Consider the following 8,195-nt stretch of genomic DNA (forward strand, 5'->3'; position numbering starts at 1 on the left):
GCCGTGACTTCATTGATCGCTTCGCTGTTTTTCTGCTCTCTGGGTCAGATTCCTCTCTCTTTGTTTCCTGATTTCTGCTTGACTTCAGCTGAATTCTTTTGCCTTCACGTGCTTCTTTAAGGGCTCTAAGTTGACACCTTTCTTGGTAGCCTGGGTCTTTCCGCATCCCTCTGCCTTCTGGTTGGCATTGCCTTGCACATCAGATATGCTCCGCTTTCCTTCCTGGTCTCCCCAGCACATGTTTACATCTCTCTCTGGCTTTCTTCTTTGGTGTCTGAGCTATTTATCAATATGTCCTTAGCATTTAAAACATTTGGGGCCTTTCTGGGGTCCATGTTGTTACTGATTTCTGGTTTGAGTTGCTCACAGTTAATGAATGTACTGTGTATCATATCCTTGACCATTCTTCTCCATTGGCACAGCTAGGATAAAATACCCGAGTCTGGATAATACCTAAGGAGTCCGTCTTTCCCAGTCATGGAGATTGTGAGGTCCATGTCAGTAGAGACTAAATCTTCCTAAGGTGAGAGACACTAGCCTCAAGTAGTGGAAGGAGGTAGGCCATTGGGCAGAGCATAACTTAAGACCTTCTCTATGAAGACATAAGACCATTCACAGGGCAGTGGTCCTCACAGTCTATGCCAGTGTTTCTCAACCTGTGGGCCATGACCCCTTTGGGTCGAACAACCCTTTCACAGGGGTCAAATATCAGATATCCTGCATATCAGATATAAACATTATGATTCATAATAGTAATAAAATTGCAGTTATGAAGTAGCAACAGAAATAATATTATGTTTGGGGGGGGTCACCACAACACAAGGAACTGTATTAAAGGGTCACAGCATTGTGAAGGTTGAAAAACCACTGGTCTATACCCTCTCAAGGCCCCACCTCTCCATGCTGTCCTTTGAGCCTGAATTTTTTAGGCAGATGTGTTCAAGTCATCACAGGTGACCATGTCAAGGTAAGGTTTCAGTGACCCATAAAGTGGTCTATTGTGTGACTGCTCCATATGCAGGCCAAAAGAATGTGCTAGGTAAATGGTATGTGTCAATCAGGTCTCTTTTTCTGTCCTTGCCTGTGGGCCACTATTATACAGGCCCTACATTGTATGGCGGCCAGACTTTCAGGCCAGCTTGTATCTGACCACAAAGGAGGTGGTCACTAGCCATCCAGTCAGGATGTCACCATCCTAAACATAAGATCAGGATATGCTAATATCATCCTGCTCCTTTCTTTGTAATTACAGAGATCACCTGGGAAGAGGTGCTAATCCAGGCTATGTGACAGAGCAGCCATAGTTGCGGACGTGACTTTAGTCCCACTACCCCAGAAACAGAATGCTAATGAACTTCCCCCTCAGTTAACCTTTTGATATAAAAGCTGTTTGGATAATAAACGCAGGTGCTCTTCAGGATTTGAATGAACCCTGGGACTCCCTCCTGATACTGCCCTGTAAATTGTGTCTCAATTATTCCCACGCCTCCACACTGGTCCGAGAGACAATTTATGTTGGGACTGGACCCGGACACTTGCCATCCCTCTATTTGTCCTGAGAGCAGTGGGTGGAGAGGAAGAGCATTTAAGACAGGTCTATCCTTTTGTTCTCTTCACACACTGTGGTTTCTGTTAGGTGCAGAGACATCTGGGATTGTCAACTTTATTCCTTTTAAAACCATCTTTAAGTACCTGGTGCCATTCTCTGCTCTGGAGGCCACCTTGTATGATACTGATGCAGCAATGGCCTCTTCTTGGTAGAGTGTGAGTCTGGGACACTGTCCCCTAATGTTCCTTGGAGGCAGTGCATAGTGGAAGAGAGACCACCCAACATGTGCCACGGCATGTACTCACATGCACACATACACACAAGCACACACACACACACAAATGCACAAGCACACATAAATGCACACACTCGCAAATGCACATGCACATACACACAAACACACAAATGCACATGCACGTACACACAAACACACACATACACACAAATGCACACTCACATACACACAAACACATGCACATACACACAAATGCACATACACACAAACACACACATGCAATGCATGCACACAAACATCCACACCTACATGTAGGCATAAAATTACTAAATAAAATGATTATTAATTATCAGTAACACTTGATTTAATGGTATTTTTCATTTTGGTTTCTATCTATCCTGCTAATATATTTTTCTGTTGTTCATTCTCTCTTTCCTGCCTTTGGGGATGTGGTGGTTTCCAGTTTGGGAATTACTTCAGGTACTCACACGTCTGTGTCCGATTGCTTTGCTTGATCAGCCCTTACTTCTCTGCCTCGGTACGAACGTAGTCACACCATCTAGTGTCTTTGCACGCTCTTGCTAACATCCGTGTCAGTGCTGTGTCCTGGTCTCTGAGCTTTTCTGCCCCATCCCTTTGGTCAGGCCTTCCTGTTTCTTTGCATGAGTGTGCATCTTGGTTGGTATAAAGTGACTTTGATTTCTGGGATGGTGGAGATTTTTGATTTTCTACGGACATCCTTGAGCTATGTTATGGGACTCACCCGTGATTACTTGCACACAGTGAACCCTTCCACATCTTCCCTGAAGTCTGGAGAGTCAAGGCCACCATTGAATTTAGAGAAAGCTAAGTGTTGCTACAGGGCAAGCTGAGGCCTTCTGAACCCTTCAGACTTTGAGGTTTGAAGTCTCCCTGTGGAGAAAGGAAGCCCTTGTGACTCCTGCTTGCTGGATCCTGAGTGGGTCAAGCTGTGGTCCTTAGGGCCATCCTTTCTCTAGTCCTCATCACACCCAGTCACAGTCCTTTTAGTCCACATGTGTCGGAACCCCTGTGACAGTGTAGACCCGGAGCCAGGCTTCTCTGGTCGTGCCTGAGGAGGATTATCTTCATTGTGCTAACTGAGATGAGTCTCCCACTGGAGGTGGCACTATTCCGAGGCTGAAATCCAGGAGGACATAAAAGGAGACATGTATTCATCACGCCGCTTCATGCTTGTGAACGTGATGTAAGCAGCTGCTTCAGGCTCCTGCCTCGACCTTCCTGCCATGCTGGACTGAGCATTGAACTGTGAGCAGAAATAAATTTGCTCCATTGCTGTGCTTCAAACATACTAATGGTAATAGTAATACTACTACTAATAATACCCAAACAATCCATACTGCATTGCTGTTCATTCTTTAAAGTATCAGGTTATTTTTTTTAAATACCGTATCGTGGAATAGAACACATACAGAAAATCAAATAAAACAAATGTATGGGCAATGTGTTTTTTTTTTCTACAGCAAACACGAATTCAAGAAAGAGAGCTTGCTCCCGCAGGAACAAGCCCCACTGCAGCCACCCCATTCACTCTCCTGTAAGCATCAGCCTGACTCTCATGGGGATGAGTATCTAAAAGCCTGGTTTTATCATTCAAATGTGAATTCCTGGACATTACAGCTTAGCCCCCGAATGATTTTTTCAAAATCTGACATGTCTTTTCAGCTTTCTGCACCCTGTAAATTCGCCTCTTATTTCTTTCCTCTCACAGCCATTATCTGCAGGAGAGCCTGGCGCCTCGACACATAGCCTCCCTCCAGGCTGGATGTTGCCGATAGCATTCTCTACACCCGCCTCTGTCCTTTCTGCCTTCCTGCACATTGGCGTCTGAGCCAGGGACTGGGTCAGGCCAAGGCTTAGACCCTCTGTAAAGTCGTTATTTGGTGTCTGGCCAGAAGATGAGTGTATCTCATTTTGCCTTGCAAATAGCCCCAGTCCGTCAATGCCTGCAGCCTCTCCTTCCCTCGGAGCCGCAAAGGACGCCTTTCTGTTCTGTACATCTTCTCTTTCTGCCTTTGATTTCTCAACTGGCTTTTCAAGAATTTAAGGAGAAAGTCACTGCTCATCCACCTTTTAGCTCACCAAGGGGCACCTCTCATTTCTCCTTTGGTGGAAAGGATTTTATCTCTCTTCCCATATGAGGATGTAAGATAGTGGCTTCTATTCTCATATTTGTGAAAACATTTTTACTCGACCCTCGGTGTTAAAGGCATCGTGTCTGGATACAGATGTCTGGGGTGAGAAGTAAAGATGGCTCATCTCGTCGTCCTCTGGCCTCATAGTTCCTGGAGTCAAACCGGCTGTGCTAGTTGTCTTCATCTTCCGTGGGAGACAACACTCACTCCCGCCTCCACCTCTGATGTCTGGTGGCTTCACTGCTCTTTGTGCTTTCCCATCACCCTTCATTTCACTGAGTTTCTCTTCGTTTTTAAGTTTTACCTGTTATTAGTGTGTGACCACAGGTTAAAGGACAAGTTCTCCCTTCCATCATGCGTCATGCGATGACACTCAGGTCTTCAGGCTCCTCTGCCCTCCAAGTCACCTCACTGGCCCCACCTCGTCGAATTCCTCGGATTAAAAGATTGATATTTTAAATACCGTTGAGAAGTTTCTGCTACCATGTGTTAAAGATGGATGATCCGCATTCTCTCCCTTGTCTTGTTCAAGTGTGTGTGTGTATGTGTGTGTGTGTGTGTGTGTGGTGTGTGTGTGTGCGCGTGTGTTAGACAGCTCCCTGTTGCCCTGTGGGTCATTGACATCCCTCAGTCTTGATTCACAGTACACTTGAGCTCAGATTCTAGTCCTCCGGCGTACCACCCTGACTATGCCTCGCCCATCCCCCCTACACCACTGTTTCATTTTAAAGCTTGGCAGCCTGAGTTGGTTTTCCCACTTGTTTCCAGACATCCCCTGAATTGCCCCCAGGTTTCCCACTTCTTCACGCCTTACACACACGTGTTTTCCCCTTGATACGCAGCATCGCCATCCATACGTCAAAGTTATTTTCACCTATCCAACATCTACGCCCTACATGGCTTTGTTTCTACCTTTGATTTCTTCTTCTGATTGCGCCTCTCTCTGGTACCATGTGAGTGCTGGATTGTTGGATCTCTGGTTTTTAACACCTTCTCCGGAGGGCACTAAGTTTTCTTTTAAAGGGGATTAAAGGATTATTTTGATTGCCAACTAGACTGGCTTGACTCATGGGTAGAAGATCCATAAAGCACACCCCTGCCTGTGCCTATGATTGGGTTTCCAGAGATGAACTGAGGTAGGGAAACACCTGCCTGGCTGTGGGTGGCTGAGAGCCCAGACAGAATGAAAGGAAACAAGAACTAGATGATGCCATTGTTTTCTCTCTGCTTCCCTGCCACGGTGAGAACAGCTCTGCTCTCTCACAAGCTCCTCACCATGAAGTGCTCTGCCTCACCGCACTCCAAAGACAATGGAGCCAGGCAGCCAGGGGACCGAGACCTCTGGAAGTATGAGCTAAAAGAAACTTTTCCTTTGAAGTTGTTCCATCGGGCGTTTTGTCACAGTGATGAAAAGTCTGGTGCATCCTGATCCTGCAGTTAGAGTCAGCTTTAGAATGCAGTTCTCTCTCTCTCTCTCTCTCTCTCTCTCTCTCTCTCTCTCTCTCTGTGTGTGTGTGTGTGTGTGTGTCTGTCTGTCTGTCTGTCTCTCTCTCCTTTCTCTTTCTTTTGTTGTTGTTTTCAAAGCAGGGTTTCCCTTTGGAGCCCTGATCATCCTGGAACTCACTCTGTAGGCCACAGGTTGGCCCCCAACTCAGAGATCTGCCTACTTCTACCTCCTAAATGCTGGGATTAAAGGTGCGCACCACCACGCCCAGCCCTAGGGTATAGTGCTTAAATCCTAACTGCTTCCATTAGGGCTTCTGCTGACTACTCATGGTGTTTATTTAGGTCCTGGGAAGTAGTGAAACCCGAGCTTACACGCTCTTTTTGCCGCAGTCAGGCGGTCAGCTGCTGACTTCTCTGCTCAGTCCCTTTGACCTTTGGTATTTTGCAAGCATGTGTAGGCCTCTCTCTCTCTCTCTCTCTCTCTCTCTCTCTCTCTCTCTCTCTCTCTCTGTGTGTGTGTGTATGTGTGTGTGTTTATCTAGCAACACAAAGCCTACCATGTGACCTCTCTCACTGCAGGGGATTTTACACACCTCCAGCCTCCTGAAGTCCTGAACATAGCTCTTAACTCCACAGCCCCTACCAGCCTGCTGCCACCTAGTTCACACCTGCTGTGGGCTGTGACTGGGGATTCCCCTGGGAGAAAGGCCAGACAAATGCAGAGTTTGCCCAAATTAAATCCCTGATCTCTGGGGCGGCATTGCCTCCAGCTTCTGCCTGCTTTAGTCACTCGCTGGTGCTTTCCAACAGCCATTTAAATCCTTCCCCAGGGTTTATAATTGCTTTTGGCAAGAAGGTTAGTCTAATATAAGCCACTTCCCATTCTGGGAGCTGGGAGCTTCTCATGTATTTCTGTTTTACATGTGTGTGCAGCCTGCCAGTTCTCGGCACCGTTACCCACACTCACCCTTCCCCTCACTTCTCCTCTCCCAGTGAGTCACCATGCTTCCCTGACAAAAGCAAAAGGCAGCACAGCCCTCCCTGGGTGGCCTCTGCAGGCACTGACCTACTGTGCAGAGGCTGCCTGGCTTCTAGGATCTTTCCCACTTAGGAGTGGCCATGCATCTTCTGTGAGGCTGGATCTGCAGCCTTGGGGTCTCCTATTCCCAATGCCTTCCTCGATGGGGTGCTGTAGTCCTGCTAGAGGAAGACCACCCCTGAAGTTTTGGTCTCTGTGTTCCGAGTGGTCTTTTTTATAATCCCGTAGTCTTCTGTTATCAGGTCATTGTTCTATTAAAGTTCCTCTGTGAGTGGCTGTGATATCCTGCCTGGGTCCCTGGTACTCACAAGATTCTTCTCTTCAAGTCATTATGTTTCTCAGCAGATGGGCTTTACTGGCTGTCTGATAAAATTCTCAATTTAGTCATGCATTTTCTTGAATGCGTTAATAAAAGTGATTTTAAAATCTGTGTCGGCAAACTTCGAAATCTAGATTCTGTGCAGGCCTGTTTCCATTGTCTTGTTTTTCTTTCCAAGTCATTTCACGCCTGATATGTTTTGATCGACTGTTGAACATTGCGCACGAACGGCTCTTCATGAGGTCGCCTTCTCTAGGCATCTGTAATCTCCGGCCCACAGGGTGGAGTGGAAGATGTTGGTCCCGGCAGGAGCTGAGGTGTTTTGAAGCTGGTTCTGGATGCCAGCTAGGTTAGTCTACAACACCTCGTCTTCAGTCTGGTCCCCAGAGCTCTAATACATCTTTCAGGGGGGAAGTTTCCTGGGCCCTTATCTCCCCCTCCCCCAGGTATCCTCTTCTGGGTTCTGCAAACCTCTTGCCAGAGCTCCTTATTGCTTCCCTGCTCTGTGCAGCTGCTTCCTGTTTGGTTTCTAAACCTCTGTCTTTGTGAGGCTAGGGCAATGACAGAGACATCAGAGGGAGCCCACGTTTCTCTTTGGTCTTAGCATGAGTGGTGTGGCTTCTTGCCTGGGCTCGAGGCATGCCTTGGTTCCCCTCTACGCTCCCTGTGCTTGGGCGACCGTGCTGGTATCCTCCGGCAGAACCTTCTCTGGCATTCCCCAGCCCTCGGGCTGTCAGCTTTGTTGGGTTGGGCTATTACATAGTGCCCTAGCTGCAGTGGGCATCTGTTTCAAGCAATTAGCTTTCCCATAAGCAGGCTGAGTGCTCCTGTCCTCTGAATTTTCAATTTCACACAACCTAATTTGGTCCTGAGCACACTCTGGGGGTCTGGCAAACATGATTTTTATGCTTTTTTTTTTTTTAAAAAAATCCGAACTGAAGCAATTACTTGGATTATTTCTGTAAAGTCATCTTTGGTCCTAATTTGTCCAGGATGCTTGTACAAAGTCCAGTCAAAATGAGGAACAATTTGGTGGTGCGTTGGAGTACAGACAACACAAACATTTGGATTTCTTAAATAAATATTAGTTGAGTTCTACCATAGCCAGTGTTGTTACTCATATGAGCTCAGTTCCACCTGGTCTCGTTTATTTCCAGGGCCTCCCTAATTCTCTCCCCGCAAACCCATTCTAGTGTGACCACCACAGCCTCCCTAAGTCTCTCCCCACCCCCCCACCCTGGTGTGACCACCACAGCCTCCCTAGGACTTTCCCTGCCCCCCTCCCGTGTGATTACCACAGCTTCCTTAAGTCCCCCCTCCACACCCTGGTGTTACCACCACAGCCTCCCTAAGTCTCTCCCCACCACACACACACAACCTGGTGTGACCACCACAGCCTCCCTAAGTCTCCCCCCCACCCCGGTATGACCACC

Source organism: Microtus ochrogaster, chromosome 15 (assembly GCF_000317375.1).
Source record: "Microtus ochrogaster isolate Prairie Vole_2 chromosome 15, MicOch1.0, whole genome shotgun sequence".
In the NCBI taxonomy this organism is placed as follows: Eukaryota; Metazoa; Chordata; class Mammalia; order Rodentia; family Cricetidae; genus Microtus; species Microtus ochrogaster.